General features: G+C 38.0%; 1 pseudogene across 1 annotated transcript in view; it reads right to left on the bottom strand.

Moving 5' to 3' along the window:
• The window catches only part of LOC311597397 (alpha-1,6-mannosylglycoprotein 6-beta-N-acetylglucosaminyltransferase A-like), a 37,894-nt pseudogene extending 28,881 nt beyond the window's left edge, over positions 1–9,013 (bottom strand). Inside the window, exons 1-2 of the transcript XR_014783628.1 lie at positions 7,052–9,013; positions 2,679–2,792 (exon numbers count right to left, since the gene is read on the bottom strand). The product of XR_014783628.1 is annotated as an alpha-1,6-mannosylglycoprotein 6-beta-N-acetylglucosaminyltransferase A-like (transcript). The remainder of the gene's footprint in view (positions 1–2,678; positions 2,793–7,051) is intronic.
• Positions 9,014–22,326: the final 13,313 nt, after the last annotated feature.

Below are 22,326 nucleotides of genomic sequence, written 5' to 3'. Positions count from 1 at the left end.
TTGTCACTTTGAGTGCAAAAGAGTTGGTGAGAGTAGGAATCCTGTATAAAATATGAAAAATTTGATTCACTTAAACTATATTTTAAAATACATATTATAACATCAAGTTTAATACCCAAAGAATGTTTTGCCTGCCGTTTGCCACTCATCCCTCTTTACCAAGATTTTCTATAGTATAGATGTAAGAGAAAAAAAATATAAATATGCAGGTTGACAGTTACACAGATTACCTTAACTAAATGATTTTTCCCCAAAAATAACATCTTTTATACACGCAGTCACTATGAAGAAATCTTGTCATAGTGCACTCTGGAGAACAACCCTGCATACGGCTTCAGAGGCAGATTCAAGATGCTGTCACAGAACATTATGGGATGGTCTACACAGGGCAATTCTCTCTCCAAATATTTACAAATATTCTCATAAAATACAGTCACACGCAGTGCCCTAATATAAAATTTCAAGTAGTCTGTGTATTTCATTTGCTTGCTTCCTCATGATCATATCCTGTATCATCAACTTCGTCAAAGGAGTCCTCTGCCCACCCATATTTGATCATGTTCCAGCCTCGTCAAATTAATCAAAATTGTACTTAACAGCAGACTTCAAAGCAATTACAACATAATTTTGTTTCCTTCAATCATCAAGAGTCTGAGAGGCTTCCAACATTCAGCCTCTGCCTCTGGTTCTTCCCCATCTTACAAGTCTGTCTCCACAAGTGGGGCTAGGTCAGCATTCCATCCTTTTTATTAAACTTTCACAATAACAACCTGATCATCAAACAGGCTTTCATCCTGAATAATGTGCAGCCATACTCACTGCACTTTAAAACCCATTTATTCACACAGTTCCCATCCAAGAAAAGAATGGAAATGAAAACGAAAGGAAAATAACATATGGAAACTGCTGGTAAAACCAACACTTCTCTCATAGTTTCTGATTGAATGCTTACCCCAGAGGACAAGTCATAACGCAGATACTTTGATGTAATCATATCAGAACAGGCATTCAATTTGTAGAAATGATGGAAATAAGGTACCAAAATTTACAAATATAATGCTTTAAAATCCTTTGTTTTCTAGGGATTATAATAACAAGTGTATCAAGTTCAATAGTGACAAAAGAGAAAACCAGTGACATGGATATGCTTATATAGTCATTGATACCATGTAATAGCAACTAATATCCTCCTATAAGGCTTGATGCACTTAAAAAGGGAGATATTTGAATTATGTGATAGAGTAACATGGTTAAAACAACAGAAACTTTAGTATGCACTGGAATTGATCCCAATTTATTATACACACCTTTCTACAGATTAGTTTTATACTACTTAATTACAAATAAACAATAAAATAATTTTACATTTCTTTAAAGTAGCTTCTATAATGCAATGTAACATCATAAGGAAAATGAAAACATCTCTTTAAAATTAGAGTTATTTTTCCCTTTTTTATTTCTCACATTCTGTGGTTACAGTGCAGTAGAGGCTTTTTCAGTCTGGAAAAACAATGAAAGTGAATGCAAGATAAATACATGCTATGTGATGAGAAGGGTGGGGCTATAAGGTATATGAAGATAAACTCTTTGGAAATTCAAAATGAAGGACATTAACTTTCTTTTCCTAAATGTGACAAATCATATCTGACATAAAGGAATAAAGTGGGTTTTTTTCTGTTTTGTGGATTTTTTCTTCTTTATTATTTTTCTGTTTTAAAATATATATTTATATTATTACATACATATATTATATACTATGTACAGCAAGAAGAACCACAAAACAAACAGGAATTATATAAATGTTGCATTCATAGTGCTTTGTTTATTTGTATTTGGCACCCTTGAAGAAAACAGCTTTCCTGTCTTGGTGAGTCTACAATTCTGAATGTAAATCAATATCTATGATATCTCATCTCAATCAACCTAAAACATCTATCTAGACCTAAAACATATTAACCTCAGAACAACTGAGCTTAATTGCAAAACTAGACTATCTTTCGTCAACCCTATCTGTGACTTGAGAAGGAATAAAATTAATTATCTGAGTAGACAGGAAGTGTTTCTAAGTCTATAAAAGAAAAATATTTTCTTGAGAATTCCTGTAAACTTCATTACTTGAGAATTCTTATTTGCTCTTGAAGTCAACTATATAATTTTCATTTTCCCTCACCACTCAAGAGCAGTGCTTTGTAAGAATGATAATGGATAAGAATCTCCACGTCAGTTTTTTTCCCTTTACTATCCTTGGCTGATTTATTTCTATTACTTCTATTTCTAAATCACTTTCATCTCCCTTAAATTAGAATATCTTCACTGTATGGTTAATATTTGAATGCAAAATGGATGATAGAGCTCAGAGGCAAAAAAAAAAGGTAGTAAAACAAGTGCCTGCATTTGTATGATGTCAACATTACATATTTATAATTGCTTTAACTTTTCTTGGAAAATTATTTCTTTCTTTACTTAAAAAACCTGTGTACAGTGATGATTTATGTTTTCCTGTGGTAGGTAAAAGAAACATGAGTTTTGATATCCTTTCCACAGCAACCAGTCCCGGAACAGCAAGTATTTCTACCTAGCCTCTCTATACTTTTTCACAATGATTTGATCAATGATGGTTAGTTTTGATTCTCTGTTTGATTGGATTAATGAGTTCAAAAGATATTAGTAAAGTTTACCTTAGCTAATGTTCTATTCAAATGTCCTCAGATATGTGCAGAGATGTTGCTTTAGCATGTCCCAATCCAATGAGTTTGATAAATAGATTGTTCATAAAACTGATCAATGAGTTCCTGGAAAATACAAATAGATGATTTATGGCTGAACATATAATGCACAACTGATACTCTGTAGTTTGACACAGAGTATTTTCTTGTTCATTGTGCTAGAAAAACTTAGTAAGCATTGAACATTGCCACACAATATATAAGAGCAATATTTCTAAGCACTCTAAAAGCTATCTAGCATAGTTGATGTTATTTCTTTTTTAAGCCTTATAAAATAGAATGTACAGGAAAACATGTTAAAAAGTTTTACAATGTACTGAAACAAGATGCCCTATTGGCATATACAGGGGGAGGATATCACCCTCAGTCATGGGGAGGGGAATAAGGGGAAAATGGGAGGGAGGGAAGAATTGGAGGATACAAGGGATGGGATAACCATTGAGATGTAACAAGAATAAATTAATAATTTTTTTTAAAAAGACAACTAAACCAACATAAACATTGCCTGTATAGCTGTTCAATGAATAATTAGAAGTTGTGTCACCTGACTTGCATGTTATTTTATAGGAAACAACTGGTATAGACATGGCCTATTAGCATAATGCCAATGGTACAATGAATCAACAATGATGTTCTGTGCAATCTCGATAATGTTTTGGTTCTTGTGAACTTTCTTATAATGGAAGTCAGGACTTTTAACATATTTCTGTGACAAACATATTAAAAGTGAAAATTATTGGAAATGACATAAATTTTGTCAATGTCTTTTCTGTGGCAACATTCATAACTGAGTTTGTTACTTTATTTGTATATATTGCTGGTAATAATCAACAATGGAGTGTAATCTAGAATCACTAGGTTGTAGGAATCCTGAAATGTCTATGAAAGTTTATCTTGATCGTGTTAACGAAGGTGAAAGTATTGTCTACTGTTGGAGGAGCTATTTCCAAGATAGCATTTTGGAATGTTTAGGTGTATAATGAGAGATGAGCACCAATCACGATAGTAGATGGCAATGACCAGATGGCCCAATTGTTCCCAGGATAATGAACTGTATGTACCCTTGATCTGTCAGTCAGAAGAAATAGTTTCCTCTCAAGAGTTGCTTTTATTATAATAACTTATTACAGCTAGAGAAAGTAAAATAAAACAACATCCAATTAGTAATTATTACAAGTTTTGTAAATAGCATGGAATTCTGTAATGGATATTTAATGCAATCCATGCCTCACTATCACCTTGCTACTCTCGGTTTCGAACATCAATGGACAAAGAAAGAGACCCATAGTAAAACATTTTTCTAGACTAAGTCTGGTATTACTAGATGATATTTTGTTCTTTTCAGGCCATGTAAGTGTTATAAATGTGATATATGTCAACAAAAGCCTTTCTGCAAGAGATAACGCCAACAAACGTATTATATCCATTAAGTCTTACAGAAAGCCCGAAGTTCTCATCCATTCTTTAGAGAAAAAAAAAAAAAGTAAGAACCTCTCAAAGTGATATTCACATTGAGTAAGCTAGAAGTAGCTGAGAAAATTAGAAAATCAATACCATTTTTTTTCTGGAAGTCCCTTCAGTATCAAAATTATATGCAACTTATCAACACTTTTAACATCTTCTGGAGAGTTGAACATTGTCAGACACCTGAAAAATTACAATTTGTTCTTAATTTCTTGGGCTAGAAGTCAGGCTTCATTGTCCTTTTTTTTTTTTTTTTTTCTCTGTTTTTTAATTTTTTGACACAGGGTATCTCTGTATTAGCCTTGGCTGTCCTGGACTCGCTTTGTAGACCAGGCTGGCCTCGAACTCACAGCGATCCGCCTGCCCCTGCCTCCCGAGTGCTGGAACTAAAGGTGTGCGCCACCACGCCTGGCTTTGTTGTTCTTGTAGTTCTCTTTTCCATGGATAGCAAATGTGCTCTGAGGTGAGTGTTAGAGTAAGCTAAGATGGACTACCCCAGCATTCTATGTAACAGAACTCAGACACACTGAGTCCAAAGAAGAGAATAAGTGGATTAAAACCTTGTTGATGCTGCCTTATCTTTGAACATCTCAAGAGAGGGCAACTTTGGAACCAAGGATGGAACAGTTATGGAACATATTGTCTCCTCTTTTTCCTTAACAGTACTAACTAATGCACCTAATCCTGCTGGCTAGACACAGTTCTATCTTAAAACTTGCATCACCTTTGTGTTCATTGTCAGTTATACTCCCACAATTGTTTTTGTAAATATAAGACGGGAAGCAAAAGATAGAAACACAAAGAGGAATTCTTCCTCCTTTCACTTAAGGAATGGGTCTACATTCAGTAATCCTGCATTTTCTCACAGAATAATCTCATGACTGAGAAGTCCTGATTTCTTTAAAGCTATGCTAGGTCAGTGATGTCACTGTATTTCCCATGCTTCTTTTCCTATCATGTGCCTCTCATAGAATATTTACCCTACCAATACAAAGACTGTGAATTTACCTCATATCAGGCTTTCTAGAAAACCAAGATCCAAACACAGAATATATGCATTTTCATGAGATGAAAAGATAAGACCACATTTTTTAATTTTATTTTTTTGCTTGTCTTTTCTTCTTCTTCTTTTTTTTATTAATTTATTCTTGTTACATTTCAATGATTATCCCATCCTTTGTATCCTCCCATTCTTCCCTCCCTCCCATTATCCCCTTATTCCCCTCCCCTATGACTGTGACTGAGGGGGATTACCTCCCCCTGTATATGCTCATAGGGTATCAAGTCTCTTCTTGGTAACCTGCTATCCTTCCTCTGAGTGCCACCAGGTAAGTTAAAAGGAAGATTAGTTTTTTACAATTATGTAAAGAAACACTTGTATCTTTAGAAAGTCAAGTTTATTATCAAGATATTCCAACAACAAAAACTTACCCAACCAAAGCAGAATTCCTACCTTTCTTTAAAATAAATACCTCTTTCAAAATTGTTATCCAAAGACTCTTTGTTTTTTTGTTTGTTTGTTTTTAGTGTGAGCTGATCCAACAATTAATGTTTCTCGTAACTCAGCCACAAGAATGTTGCAAATAACCTGTCAGTTATGACCTTAAAATGATATTGGATTTTTAATCCCACAATCATGAAAATGCAATAAACTGTGACTGCATATAAACTAGTATTCAATATTCATTAGTTACCTACAAGAATGGCTAGGAAAGAGTTAGGAACAAAGGGTTTTTTAGATTTTCCTGTGCAATCATACTTAGGAATTGAAGAACTTTAGGAAGGTGACTATTTTCACTCACATTCAGAATTATTTTTTTTGGGGGGGAGCGAAGGGGCTTTGAATTTTCTTTTTTTTAATTTAATTAATTTATTCAAATTACATCTCAATTGTTATCCCCTCACTTTTATCCTCCCATTCCTTCCTTCTTCCCTCTTTCACCCTATTCCCCTCTCTTAGGTCTCGGGTCTGTGACAGAAGGGGGGCCTCCTCCCCCACCATATGGTCACAGACTATCAAGTGTCATCCTGGTACCCTGCTTCCCCTTCCTCTGAGTGACACTAGGCCTCCCCACCGAGGGGAAGTGGTCAGATATGGGCCTACAGAGTTCATGTCAGAGTCTTATCAGTATCTTTCTCCTCTAGTATTACTAGGCTTCTCAGACCACGTTCAGCAGTGTTGAAGTAAAGTTAATTCTAATATTCTTTTGAATTTCAAAAGAAAAATAGTATGATAATTAAACATATCAAATAAAGAAATGTATACCTCTTTAACAGAAAATCTTTTATTGAATTGAATTTTATATAATAAAGCTAATGGAAAAGGGCAATAAGTTGCATTTTATGACAAAACAGAGAGTCCAGTCATAGTATAATTTCTTAAGGCTTTGGCAAAGAACTACAATGACTCTTTTTTAAGGTAATGAATACATTATGCATGAATGACAAGTACAATTTGTTACCAGTGTGTAAGATGAAGAAGCTCCAATCCTGTTTTACAAAACTTCAGCAAAGTCTGGGACTCCAAGCCTAGATATTTGAGCAATTAACCCATCAGTGTGTGTTAAGTATAGGCCTCTGAGTTTTTGACTGCATATCAAGTTATTTCTGAGAGTAAGGGAAACACGGCAGTGTAGAAGGTATTCCTTGTTCCTAGTCACTCAGACTTCTATTCTAAAGAATAACTGCAGTCAAGTTTATTTGTTTAATGTGTATGAAAAACAAATCAAAACAACCCAAACCAAAAACCTTGACTCTTCACTTTCTGCTCTGAGCTTTGGTAGATAACACTGTACTTCAGCAAGTCCATTTTATTTTATTTTATTTTATTTTATTGAAGTCCTGAAAGAAAGATGGCTCACAGAAGAGCAGGTTCTCCTGGCACAACTGCTTGGAGGACTGCCCAACCTCTTCCAGCTTCATCTTCAGGGCGCTTAGGGGAGGCCACATCACTTGGTCATGGCGGAAGTCCTGTTTATTGATGAAAGCGTTGATTCTCTGCAGCATGCCTTCACACGTGAACTCACAGGGCATATCCGGCTCAATATTCTGGTTTAAGATAGCTTTTACTGCATTCTCTACATCTCTTTGACCGTTGAAATCCACGGTCCAGACATGTGGCAGGCCGATGAAGACTTTTGGGTAAGAGTGATGGGATGTCAACTCTCTCAGAAGAAGTTTGTTTTTGCTGCTTTGGAGAGGGTTGAACTTGGGGCTCAAGAAAACATATCCATTGGCGACGGCCTCCAGGGTAGTTGGACCTTTATAAGGGAATCTGAGACAAACAAACAGCTTGGTTTCCCGAAGAAGAATCTGCAGGTCACACCCACTGAGAATGCCGAGATTTTCATGTAACCAGGAATGTTCTTCATGCTAGAGCCGTAAACGGTGGCATGTACTTCCATGTACGTGTGAATGATAGCCAAGTAGATTTTCGTATTCTTTCAGAAACTATCCACTTTCCATACAGAAGGGGCTTGTTCTGCCTTTTGAGCTCGTTAATGTGGTGAATGTCGCTGGAGTTCTGGTGCTGCTTGACCACGAAGCCCAGAAAGCTGTTGTCTGTGTTATGAGGGAACATGGTGTAAAACTGCTGTGGGTTCAGATCCCGTTTTCCCTAGTGGGTCTTGTAGCCTAATGACTGGGCATAACTCGCATGGAACTCCTGTTCCAAAGGAGTTTAGCATTTGGTGGTCCTAGAGTTTTCTTAAATTGAGCTAGTCCCACAACATCGATATAAATATGCCCAACGATTCTGTCTCCTACAGGTGGACAGCCAGATCTGTCCCCAGCAACCCTCTTCATAATCTCCTTGAGCTCAGCCAGTGAAGCTGAGATCCAGATGTCATGGCCCAGCAGGCACAGAGATCCAATTAAGTCACTCCACTGAGCTAGTTCACCAAGAGGGCCACTGTTAAATGCTGTCTCTGAGATCTTGAAGCCAGATTCCTTGGTCAGGAGGCTCAGGTGAATAAGGATTTTCTTTCATTTTCTTTTTTCAAGGTTTTGTTTTCTGCCAGAGACTTGGTTGATGGTTTGGATCCATGCATCAGCCATTTGCCGAATCCAGTCGCATCCACTGGAACTCTTCATGATTCTTCATCATGCTGTAGAGAATGTTGAAATCCCTACGAATTTCCGCCAATGAGTTATGATCAGCCTCTTCATAGAGGTTTTTTGCTCTCCAAGGTAAATGAGGACACCAATTTTCAGCCTCACTGAGGTAAATAAAAAATGGGCAGGAGGTCCCGTCCATCCCATAGTCTGTATAGCAGGGATCTGATTGCCATGTATCTTTCATCCATTTCATTTTCCCATCACAGTGAGGGGTAACAATCCATAGGAGGCAATACACATTTTTCATGAACTCTATTAATGAAATCTGCCACATTAATTTTTTTTAGGTGATACCAAGCTTGGGATGGCTATGGTGGAGTTGGTGGAATTTCTTTCTGTGCCATTTATGAGACTGTCTATCTTGGATTCAAGCTTGCTGATGCGCTGTACTATGTTATCCAGTAACTCCGCAAGCGCTTTCCCCTCATCGTAAACTCCATCCACCATGCTCCTGTTTTCTTCTGCCAGGGCCTTGATGTACCTTTTGCTGAGGTCGAGGATCTGCTCCCTCAACAAGGAGTTGCTGTCCGGCTGACTCTTCTGCTGGGTGAAATGGAGAATTATCCCGCATATGAAGCCAAAAGTCCCAAGGAAAAAGCCCAGCTTCAGAAAGGATAACTTCCAGGGATTAAAGAATGACATCTCTCTCTAGCAATGTTCCCCTCCCTCTGCTCTCAATACAGAGTGTGAAGACAAGTTCATGGTACAGGCTGTGGTGGTGAATGAATTGCTCTCACTTCCACTACTGAGTCAGCTGATCTCGTTGCCTAGCTCCCATTGTGGCATACACAATGCCCTTCGAAGTCTACTCCCAGAGGAGAGTCACTCCGGCTAGTAGGGGGTCCCAGGAGCAGCTAAGAACAGGGTCACTGCGCCCACAGAGAGAGAGGCACAGGGCTACCTGGGCGAAAAGGATCTTTGGGCCACCACAGTCACCACAGAGGCAGCCGGGCTGCCAGGCGGGTGAGCGGGCCAAGGCTGGGATGGTCTGAAACCACCAGTCCAAGAGGGGCCTTGCACACCTTCCAAGGTGCTCTCCTAGATGCAAACAGGGGTTTGTTTCCTGTGTCCAAAGGTTCAGGACCAAATAGATAGGAAATCACTTCAAGGTTTCTACCAACCCTTCCCAGTTTGACCTCCCCAGTATCTCTAGGCTTCTGGGCTCCTGCTGCGATCTTCTGCAAAGCCCTATAATGTGTATATATATATATATATACACACACACATACATACATACATACATACACACACGTATACACACATACACACACACATATATATATACATACATGTAATACATATATATGTAATATATGTATATATATACATATATGTGTATGTGTGTGTGTATACACATGCGCAAACATATATATGTACATATATATATCACATTAAAAGTGCTAACATCATTCTAGGAATTAAAAATATATACTGGTATTTTCACTTACTCAAGGTTTGTTTCTTTTTAGTTGAATGGAACATAAAGGTTTTAATGTTGTAGAAAATACTAACTGAAACATGTCTTCAGCTGTGGATTAAGACATAAGCTCATAGGCAAAAGAAATATTTACCTGAAAGTGTGTGGTCCTACTGGTTGTACAAAATATTCAATATTAACCTTTGTTGTGTTACACAGAGAAAAACTGCAGTATTTGTATTGTGTTTTTCTAGGAAATTGTATGATCTTTATTCATTACATTTAACTTTCATAATTTCACTGATATATGTAATATATTCTGGTTACTGTTATCCTCTATACCCACTTATCTTTGCCTCATGCTGCTCAAATATCCCTTTTGATATATTTTTGTTCTATTTTGTAGCTTATGATTCTAAGCCTTATAGTATTACATTTTTCTTCTAATTTTACAATGACCATTCTTGTTCATATGATCAATTATATTTTTATTTCCTTCCTAGATTCTCTAAAAGTAGTTTTTCTTTCAAATTCTGTAAATTTTAATTATAGCAGCAATTAAGCTCATCCTTTATTAGGATAAATAACAAAACTTGGAATCAGCATTTCTCTCGAATCCTATAATTATCCCATAGTCATTTATAGAATGTAGCACTTTCATACGACATACTAAAGGGTGTTATTCATTTCCAACTTCATTGGTGAATATACTCATGGAATATGCAAAATATGTTATTATATTATGAAAATACTTAAAAAATCATACCCAGTGCTACAAAAACTTATTAATTATTAAATATAAATATTTTGAGGGATACAAAATGATTTAAAATAAGCAAAATGTTTCTGAAATATAAAAGAAATTTGAAGACACACACTATGAGATTTCAAGTATTAAAATAAATCTACATGATTATAGTTATATATCATTGACATAAATTTGAAAATATAAGGCATGGAATAAAATTAATATACTCATTGGTGTCTGCACCACTGTCATCTAGAAAAGGCTGAGAGGACTCCACAAGTAAAGGTAATTGCTCCTGATCCTGACAACCTGAGTTCCACAGGATGGGATTTACATGGTTGAAGGACATAATCATAGTTGTCCCTTGACCTCTGGATGCATACTGTCCTATTATTATGTATACACACATACATAACACCACACAAAATAAGTTAATAAATATAGTAAACAAATATTTTTTTGAATAGTGTCACAATATGCAAGTCTGGGTATAAACCTTTACCTCAACAAATGTAGCATTTTCTCTTAATAGGTCATACATAGACCTAATGTGTAAAAATGAAAAATGAAAGACTACTTCCTTCTATAACATGAAAAGCAATAGTCAAAGTTTTATTTAATTGCAACATTCTAAACTTTTCCTTCCTGTTTGAAAGCAGGAAAAAGAATGCAATTGTGTGAAATCTATTTAAGAGGACATTAGAATTATTAGTTTGAACATATTCAATGGAAAGAACCAAGGGCCATATACATTACTTAGTAATAATAGCATTTCAGAAAAAAAACTTTATATATTTGCTCTAGGGTTCTGAAAGTTAATTAAAAACAAAATAACATGTGATGGATGTAAGTAGTATAAACATTGTAGCATGACTTCTGTTTAATTAACCTTTTCTCATAGTCTGCAAGACAACTAAACATAAGGCTCCCTTTGCCTTCAGGTGTGATATTTTCCCTCAGACTAATATAAAAAATAATGCATAATTCAGCAAAAAGTTCAACCAATATTGCGCTATAATACTTCATTTCACAGTATATATATGGGGTACAATGCCTCATATTAGAGGTATATAACTCAATTATAATACAAGTTTTATTTCCAATACTTTGAAAGTGCTATTGCAGGATGCTTAAGTTAATTAATCTTTGATCAAATCATGGTCATGTCAATTACTAGTTTACTTTTATCACAAGAATATTCATTTCCAATCTAAAAGCAGCAAGAAGTTCCTATAGTTCTCATTAGCAAAGACCTCAGTGTTATGGAAACAATCTATTTAATGATACAGGCATTCTCTATTGACAAATTATATTGAAAATGCACATATTTTTCATAGAAAGTAATAGATTATTGAGTCTTCAGCATATGCTATGAGCAACTATTTCAAACTCAAAATCTGAAATTGTTCAGATGTGTCCCTTTAATTTCTTAAGTATTGTAACTAAGAAAAGAATTGTGCATGCAGTAACAATTATGAGGAAAATTCACAAAGGCATATGAGTAAATTTATGTTTTGATATTTAAGAAAAGAGAGAGACATCAAATGGGTTAAATAGAATAACAACAAGACCAGTCATACGGGAGAGGAGTAAGGGGAAAATGGATGGTAGGGAAGAATGGGAGGATACAAGGGATGGGATAACAACTGAGATGAAATTATAAAATATATTTTTAAAAAGGAATAAGAACAAGACTACAAATGGCAAGGTTAGTAAGTCATAATAATTTAAATTATCCAGAAGTAGTGATAAACACACCACATTGAAGAAATTACTTCCTACACAGAAAATACATTTACTGTTTCAATAATAGAGCACACATATCCTTCAACATTTATAAAAGGAAGACATTTATATGATTATACCTCCCCTATAAATATGAGATATTCTCTTAATTATTTAAAAACGAAAACAGTTTTTAGATGAACTTGAATAGTCAGGGAAAATTTACAGTGGTAGTTTCAGGTTTGGGAATTCTTGTTACTATTTTAAATGAAGTTTTGTTTTCAGTGATTTTAAAAAGTAAAAAGAAATCAGTATAAAATCTTCTACCATTAATATATGGACTAAGTATAGACTTCACATATTTTTATTTTAACTTTCATTGGTTCTATATGAGTTTAATATCATGGACCCTAGTCTTGCTCATCTTATTTACCTCCATATTTACATCACCAAAAGAAAACAACAACAACAAAACTAAATTTAGTGGAAGCTACATAGTCTGTCATACACTATACAGTTTTTTCATTTTTTATTTTATTTAATTAACTTATTTAGATTACATCTCAATTTTAATCCTCTCAATTGTATCCTCCCGTTCCTCCCACCCTCCCTCTTTCACCCCATTTCCCTCCCCTAGGTCTGTGACAGAAGTGGACCTCCTGCCCCACTATATGGTCACAGCTTATCATGTCTCATCTTGGTGGCCTGTTTATTTTTTTTTCTCCAGTGCCAACAGGCCTCCCCACCAAGGAGAAGTAGTCAAATATGGGGCACCAGAGTTCATGTCAGAGTCAGTCCCCACTCTCCACACAACTTTAGATAATGCCCTGTCCATTGGCTAGATCTGAGTAGGGGTTCAATATTTACTGCATCTATTGTCCTTAGTTGGTACAGTAGTTTGAGCAGATCCCCCACCAGGTCTTTATTCACCTGTCATAATGTTCTTCTTGTAGGTTTCTAGGACTCCCTGGATCATTCTATTTATCAATTCTCTCATACTTCTCTCATCTAGAGTCCCAATAGGAGGTCCACACATCTATTCCAATCTCCTGGTAAGTGAAGATTTGCATGGAACATCTATTTTGGACTAGTGTCCAATTTTAAGTGAGTATGTAACATGTGAGTCTTTCTGTTTCTGTGTTAACTCAATCAGTATGATCATTTCTAGTTCCATCCATTTGCCCACAAATTTCATGATTTCTTTATTTTTAATAGCTAAGTAGTATTCCATTGTGTAAATGTGCCACCATTTATTTTAATCCATTCTTCAATTAAGGGACATTTAGGGTATTTCCCAGGTCTCAATAATGAATAAAGCTGCTATGAAGTGGTTGAACATATATCCTTTTTATCTGGTAGAACATCTTCTGGATATATTCCAAGGAGTGGAATATCTGGGTCTTGAGGTAGCCCTATTCCCAGTTTTCTGACAAAGTGTCAGATTGAGTTCCAAAGTGTACAAGTTTGAACTCCCACCAGAAATGGAGGAGTGTCTCCTTTCTCCACATCCTCACCAGTATGTGCTGTCACCTGAGATTTTTATCTTAGCCATTTGGATGGGTGTAAGATAGAATCTCAGAGTCATTTTGATTTGCATTTACCTGATGACTATGGACTTTGGGCATTTCTTTAAGTGTGTCTCAGCCATTCGATATTCCTCTGTTGAGAATTCTCTGTTTAATTCTCAGCACTGTTTCTTAAACAGATTATTTGGTTTGGTAGTGATTAATTTCTTAAGCTCTTTATATATTTTGGATATTAGACCTTTGTCAGAGGTAGGCTTGATGAAGATCTTTTCCCAGTCTGTAGGCTGTCACATTGTTCTGTTGACTTACAGAAGCTTCTCCCATTCCTCCCTCCTTCCCACTTTCACTCTATTCCCTTCAATAGGTCTATAACCGACAGGGACCTCCTCCCCCACTATATGGCCATAGGCTATCAAGTCTCATCTTGGTAGCCTGCTTATATTTTCTTTGAGTGTCATCAGGCATCCCCACCAAGAGGAGGTGATCAAATATGGGGCACCAGATTTCATGGCAGAATCAGGCCCTGCTCTCCACATAACTGTGGAGAATGTCCTGTCCATTGGCTAGATCAGAGTAGGGGTTCGATGTTTACTAGTTGTATTATCCTTGGTTAGTGCAAAAATTTGAGCAGATCTCCATGGGTCCTGATTTATCCATCAAGATATTCTTCTTGTATGTTTCTAGGACCCCCTGTGTCCTTCTATTTCCCAATCTCTTATATTTGTCTTACCTAGAGTCCTTACATCTATTCCAATCTTCTGGTAAGTGAAGACTTTCATGAGATGCCTTTTGGGCTAGTACCCAATTATAAGTGAATATATATCACTTGAGTCTCCCTGCTTCTAGGTTAACTCACTCAGTATGATTGCTTCTAGTTTTAACCATTTATCCCCAAATTTCTGGGTTTCCTTGTTTTTAATAGCTTAGTAGTATTTCATAGTGTAAATGTACCAAAGCTCCTTTATCCATTCTTCAACTGAGGGACATTGAGGCGATTTCCAGGTTCTAGCTATTATGAATAAGGCTGCTACAACATGGTTGAGCATATACCTGGAGTATATTCCAAGGAGTGGAAGAGTGGGGTCTTGAGGAAGTCCTATTCCCAGTTTTCTGGAAGGTGCCAGATAGATTTCCAAAGGGGTTGTAGAAGTTTGCATTTACACTAGCAATGAAGGATTGTTCCTATCTCTTCACATCCTTGCCAGCATGTGGTGTCACTTGAGTTTTTGATCTTAGCCATTCTGATGGGTGTAAGATAGAATCTCAGAGTCATTTTGATTTGCATTTCTCTGATGATTAAAGACGTTGAGCATTTCTCTAAGTGCTTCTGAGCCATTCGATATTTCTCTGTTGAGAATTCTCTGTTTAGTTCTGAGACTTGGAGAAGGTTCCATGGGGTACTGAGAAGAAGGCATAATCCTTTGTGCTTGGGTGAAAAGTTCTGTAGATATCTGTTAGATCTATTTGATTCATGACATTGGTAATGTCGTTATTTCTCAGCTTAGTTTCTGTTTTAATGACCTATCCTTCAGTGAAAATGGAGTGTTGAAGTCTCCCACTATTAGTGTGTGGGGATCGATGTGTGGTTTAAGCTTAGTTAATAGGTCTTTTACAAGTGTGGGTGCCCTTGTATTGGGAGCATAGATGTTCAGAATTGTGATGTTATCTTCTTTGACTTTATCTTTGATGAGTATAAAGTGTCCTTCCTCATCTCTTTTTATTAGTTTTGTGTAAAGTCTATTTTATTAAATATTAAAATGGCTACACCAGCTTGTTTCCTGTGTCCATTTGCTTGGAATACTTTTTTTCCAGCCTTTTATCCTGAGGTAATGTCTATCCTTTTGACTGAGATGTGTTTCTTGGATGCAGAAGAATGTTGGGTCTTGTTTATGTATCCACTCAGTCTGTGTCTTTTTATTGGAGAATTGAGACCACTGATGTTAAGTGATCTTAATCACCAGTGACTATTAAGTTCTTTAATTTTTTAAGTTGATTACAGTAGAGATTGTGTGGTTATATTTTTGCAATGGTGTAGTTATCTATTTTTCATGGCTTTGGTTGTAGTTTGCCCCTTTGGGTTATAGTTTTCCTTCTAGTATCTTCTATAAGGCTGGATTTTATGGTTAGGTACTGTTTAAATTTATTTTTGTCATTGAATGTCTTGTTTTCTCCATCAATGGTTATTTAAAGTTTGGCTGGATAGAGTAATCTTGCCTGGCATCTGTGGTCTCTCAGGGCTTGCAGGACCTCTGTCCGGTCCTTTCTAGTTTTATGGTGTCTGCTGAGAAGGTGTTATTCTGATAGGTTTGCAATTAAATGTTAATTGGCCTCTTTCCCTTTCTGCTTTTAATATTTTTTTTATTCCATATATTTTGTGTTTTGATTTTTATGTGGCGGGATGATTTTCTTTTCTGGTCAATTCTATTTGGTGTTCTGTAGGCCTCTTGTATGTTTATATTCACCTCCTTCCTTAAATTAGGGGAATTTTCTTCTATGATTTTGTTGAAGATATTTTCAGGGCCTTGGAGCCCCTTGGGTTCTCTTTCTTCAATTCTTATTATCCTCATATTTCATCTTTTCATGGTGTCCAGGATACCTAGGATGTTTTGTGTGAGGAATTTTTCAGATTTATCACTTTTTTAATGGTTGTTTCAAGTTCCTACAATAGTATCTTCTACTGCTAAGAATCGTTCCTCCATCTCTTGAATTCTATTAAAGAAGCTTAGGTCTGCATGACTTGCATGCTTCTCTGAATTCTCCTGTTCTCGATGTTTTTCTATCAGTGTTTTATTATTGTTTCCATTTTCATCTTCAGATCTTGAAACATTTTATTGACTTCCTTCATCTGATTGTTTTATTTTCCTGAGTTTCTTCCAGTGACTTTCTATGGGCCTTCAGATCTTGAATTATTTTATCTGATGATCTGATGGTTTGTCTTTTCCTGTTTTTTTTTTTTTGTTGTTGTTGTTGTTGTTGTTTGTTTGCTTGTTTTTTTCAGTGCCTCTCTATAGGCCTCTTTAATGTCTTCAATCTGTTTTGCTGCATCTTCCTGCATTTGTTTCTGGATCTTTGTCATTCTCCTCATTATGATCTTCATTACTATGGAATGGAGGTCATTTTTTTGTTTTTCAATTAATTGTGTTTGAGTTTTCAGGGTTGGTTTCATTGGGATAGTTGGAACCTGGAAATTACATATTTTTTTTGGGGGGGGGTTGTTGCTTATAGTTTTCTGCTGACCTCTATTTATCTTGCTACCTCTAATGTTGGGACCCTGACCCATGATCTTTGTTCCCCCTGGGCCAATGGGCCCATGGGCCCATAGATCGCCTAGAGAGGGAGACAGGGTGGGCAGGTGTGGCATGAATGCTCGGCTGTGGGAAGCTTTAAAGCTGTGGCTGGTGGTGTGTCTGCAGCTGCGTGGGCCCTTTTGTGGGCCCTGTGTCTTTCTGTGTACTGCCGGGCCTGTTCTTCACTCTCCATTGCCCCTGGGCTAGGAGGTCTGCAGATGGTCAGTGAGGAAGACAGTGGGCGCAGTTGATGCAAACATCATTTGCTCTGGGTTTTGGTTTCGTGCTTAAGCTCTTATGGTTGTGGCCCCTGATGCTTTCTCAGAACTTGCGGGTCAGTCTGAGTTCAGAACCACTCGTTTTCTCCCCCTCCACCCCCCCACCCCCCGGGCTAGCAGCTCCAGCCTGGAGTTACATTGCTCATAGTTCCGTCTCAGACACCAAACTCTCTGTTATCACTTGCAGGAACCTCTCCAGCTTCTGAAAAGTGTGCGTCTTTCCTCCAAGTTCTGAAATTTCATAAGCGTAGTGTGCAGCTTAAGCACTGTCTGTTGAAGGTATGTCCACATCTGCCTGGTCCCCTGTGTGGGCCCTGGGTTTCTCTGTGGCCTAGTGGGCCCAGATCCATGCTCTCAGTTCTCCCTGGGCCAGCCAGCCCAGAAACGGTCTGAGAGGAAGACAGGGAAAACAGATGAGGGCAACATCCTCAGCTCTGGGTTTGGTTTTGCGCTCACACTCACGTGGACACCAGCCGCTGAGGCTTTCTCAGGTCTAGCGGGTCAGTCTGGGATAAGAACCACCTGTTTTCCTGTGTTTTTCCTAGGCCAGTAGCTCCAGCCTGGAGATATACTGCCCACAGTTTAGTCTCAAATACTAAGCTCCTTGTTATCAATGACAGGAATCTGTCTAGCCACTGGGAAGTGTGCACCCTTCCTCCAAGTTCTTAGAACAGACAAGCTGAGTGCACAGTTTAGACACGCAGTTGTCAGGTCCCCTGTGCGGGCTCTTGGGTCTCTCTGTGGACTGGTGGCCTCCGATCCATGCTCTCCATTCCGCTGGACCTGTGGGCCCACAGATGGTCAATTGGGGAGACAGGGGTTCCAGGTAAGGCCAACACACTCACTTAATTCTGAGTTTTGGTTTGTACTTGCATAGTCACCGGCCCCTGGGACTTTCTCCGAACTTTCGGGTCCATCTGAGGTCAGAACTTCTCATTTTCCTGTGTTCCTCCTGGGCTATCAGCTCCAGCCTAGAGTAAAACTGACCACAGATCAGTCTCGGATATCAAACTCCTGGTTATCACTGGCGAGAACCTATCAGGCTGCTGGGAAATATGCAGCTTTCCTCCAAGTTCTTAGATCAGATAACCTGAGGGCACAGCTTTAGAGCTGTGACTTGGGGGGCATGTCCACAGCTCCATGGGCTCATGTGGGCTCTGAGTCGCAGAGTAGACTGGTGCGCCTCTATATTCCCACGTCAGTCCCCCTGGTCTAGTGGGCCCACAGCTCTGTTAGGGAGGGAGACTGAGAGAGCAAGTGAGGAAAGCTGGCTCAGTGCTGTGTACTGATGTGAGGTGGGTGGGGGTTCTCAATACTGATCCACCAGTTTCCCTGGGATTTCACCAGGCCAGGATATCTGGTGTTTCACTGCTCTAAGTGCAGAAACTTATACAGTGTTCCTTTAGAATATGCCTGCAGTTCCCAGTTCGCAGGCGTATTTCACAGTCCAGAGTGTGGGGACTGGGTTCCAGTCCTCTGTGGGCCTCTATGTGCCCGGAGGCCAGATCTGTCTGTGGTCTCCACTGTGTGGACCCCACTCACCTAGTATTTTCCAGTTCTTCCAGACACCACGCCCATCACCTCTGTTGGCAGAATGCTGGCGGTGTTCCCAGCTACCTGCCTCTGCAGCCGCTGCCCCCATTTCTGCCACTTCTGACACTTCTGCCTCTGCTGCTGCTGTTGCGTTGGTCTGCTCTCCAGGAGGTCTGTAGCTTCTGGTGTTCAGGGATGTGCAGGTTTTCTGAAGGATATTTCTGTTGAACAATGTTCTTCTACTGTGATGGGACAGGAAACTTGGTGTTTCTGATTAAGAAAAGAGTTTAATTTCCTTACTTGATTACTCCGGCTTCTAAACAAGGTCCACCCTGCTAACTGCCATCTTGGAATCCCCCTCCTCGATTTTTATACTGTTTGGGGCTACCATGAAAGGTTTAGTTCCCCTAATTTATTCCTCGGAATTATTTTCATTTGTATATAGGAAGGCTACTGCCATTTTTAGTTAATTTTTTATCCAGCCATTTTACTGAAGGTATTTATCAGCTGTAGGAGTTCCCTGGTGGAATTTTCTTAGTCACTTATGTATACTATCATCTGCAAATAGGGATAATTTGACATTTTCCTTTCCCATTTGGATCACCTTGATCTCCTTTTATTGTCTTATTGCTCTGACTAGAACTTCAAACACATTGTTGAAGAGATGTGGAGAAAGTGGGCAGCTTTTCCTGGTCCCCAATTTTAGAGGAATTTCCTTAAGTATCTCTCCATTTAATTTTATGTTGGCTATTGGCTTGCTGTATATAGCCTGTATTAGGTTTAGGTATGTGCCTTATATCCCTGATCTCTCCAATATTTCAAAAATGAATGGATGTTGGATTTTGTCAAATGCTTTTTCTGCATCTAGGGAGATGATCATGTATTTTTTTTTCAGTTTGTTTATATGGTAGATTACATTGGTGGGTTTCTATATATTAAACCGTCACTGTATGCCTGGAATGAAGCCTACCTGGTCATGGTAAATGATATCTTTGATATGTTCTTGTATTCCTTTTGCGAGTATTTTATTGAGTATTTTTGTGTCAATGTTCATAAGAGAAATTGGTCTGAAGTTCTCTTTTTTTTGTTTGGTCTTTGTGGGGTTTAGGTATCAACTCGACTGTAGCCTCATAGAATGAATTTGGTAATGATCCATCAATTTCTTTTTTTAATTTTCATTTTATTAACTTATTCATATTACATCTCAATAGTTATCCCCTTCCTTGTATCCTTCCATTCCTCCCTCCCTCCCATCTTCCCCTTACTCCTCTCCCCTCTGACTGTGACTGAGGGGGACCTCCTCCCCCTATATATGCTCATAGGGTAGCAAGTCTCTTCTTGTCACTTGCTATCCTTCCTCTGAGTACCCCCAGGTCTCCCCATTCAGGGGACGTGGTCAAATATGAGGCACCAGAGTACGTGTGAAAGTCAGACCCCACTCTCCACTCAACTGTGGAGAATGTCCTGTCCATTGGCTAGATCTGGGTAGGGGTTTGAAGTTTATGGCCTCTATTGTCCTTGGCTGGATCTTTTGGATTAGCTTGAAGAGTATCGGTTTTAGCTTTTCTTTGGAGGTCTGGTAGAATTCTGCTCTGAAACCATCTGGCCCTGAGCTTTTTTTGGTTGAGAGACTATCAGTGATTGTTTGTATTTCTATAGGCAAAATAGGACTATTTAATTTGTTTATCTGATCTTGATTCAATTTTGGCAAGTGGAATCAATCAAGAAAATTGTGCATCTCCCTTAGATTTTCAAATTTTGTGGGATATATGCCTTAAAGTAATATTGTATGATTCTTTGTATTTCTTCAGTGTCTGTTGTTATGTCTCCTTTTCAATTTCTGATTTTGTTATTTGGATAGTGCCTTCTAGTTAGATTTTGTCATGGAATATCTTGTTTTCTCTATCAATGGTTATTGATAGTTTTCCTGAGTAAAGGAATCTGGCTTGGAATATGTAGTCTCTTAGGATTTACAGGAACTCTCTTTAAGCCCTTCTGGCTTTTATGGTCTCTCCTGAGAAGTCAGGTGTAATTCTGATAGGCCTACCATTATGTGTTACTTAGACCTTTTCCCTTAACACTTTTAATATTTTTTCTTTTTTATGGATATTTTGTTTTGATAAATATGTGATTGGAGGGTATTATTTTCTGGTCTATTCTATTTTGTTTTCTGTAGGCCTCTTGTTTGTTTATATGTATCTCCTTTAAATTGGAGAAAATTTCTTCTATGATTTTGTGGAAAATATTTTCAGTGCCTTGGAGTCGGGCATCTTCTCTTTCCTTAAAGCATATTATCCTCAGATTTTGTCTTTTCATGCTGTGCTTGATTTCTTGGATGTTTTGTATTAGAATTTTTCTAGATTTAGCATTTTCTTTGATCGTTGCTTCAAGTTCTATGATTGTGTCTTCTAGTCTCATGATTAGTTCCTCTAACTCTTGCATTCTCTTAGAAAAGCTCGCCTCTGTGTTGCTTGCTTTCTTCTCTAAGTTCTCTCATTCCCAGTTTTCTTATGTCTTTGCCTTTATCATTGTTTCCATTTTCATCTTCAGATCTTGAACTCTATTATTGATTACCTTCATCTGATAGTTTATATAGTCCTGAGTTTCTTCTAGTGCCTTTTTATAGGCCTTCAGATCTTGAACTGTTTTATGGATTTCCTCCATCTCATTGTATTTTCATGAATTTCATCCAGTGCCTCTCTATAGGCCTTTTTAATGTTTTCAATCTGTTTGGCACATCTTTCTGCTTTGTTTATGGTTTTATTCGCTTCCTCCATTATCATTTTCATTACTAAGGATTTGAGGTAATTTTTCTTATTTCAATTGTATTTGAGTTCTCTGGGTTGGTTTCTGTGGGATAGCTAGGGTCTAGAGATGCCATATTGTTTTGGGTTTTATTTGTGTTTTTACATTGGCCTTTTGTCATCTTGCTGTTTCTGATGTTGGGAGGTAGCTTATGGTGTCCTTCACTGGTCATTGAGTTTGGATTGTTTGTGAATGATTATAAATCGAGTGCCCTCGCCTGTGGGGATCAGGAATATCTTCCCTGGTTCAGGCAGTTGACCTTGTTTTGGCTCCAGAAGACTTTGCTCCACATACTTGGATCCTTACTGGGTCAGCAGAGGTACGTGCTGGTGTTCTTCAGCTCCAGGATCAGTTTGAGGAACTGTATGTACTACTGGTTACCCTGCCTTTGGCTTGGCTTTCCATATCCTGCCTTTAGGCCTTAGGGTTTTGGGTCCTAGGCTCAAATCACCCTGTAGTGCCTGAACCCCTGCTGGCTTCTCATAGTTGTTTAGGTTTCTGCCTGATCCATCCAGGCAGTGAATACTCTTTTCTGCCCAGCAGGGAGAAAGCAGATACTAACCTCTGATTGTAGTTGGTTGGCTAGATTTCTTCCCTATGCCCTCAGGCCTAGTCAGCTTCTCCAGAGAGAGTGGGAAGTCCTGCTAGGCTGTGGAGCCTGGCTAAGCTGGATAAGTTCACACCAATTTTGCAAGGCCAGT

This window comes from Acomys minous (assembly GCF_964271855.1).
Source record: "Acomys minous genome assembly, chromosome: 5".
In the NCBI taxonomy this organism is placed as follows: domain Eukaryota; kingdom Metazoa; phylum Chordata; class Mammalia; order Rodentia; family Muridae; genus Acomys; species Acomys minous.
This window is presented reverse-complemented; position numbering and strand designations above follow the sequence as displayed.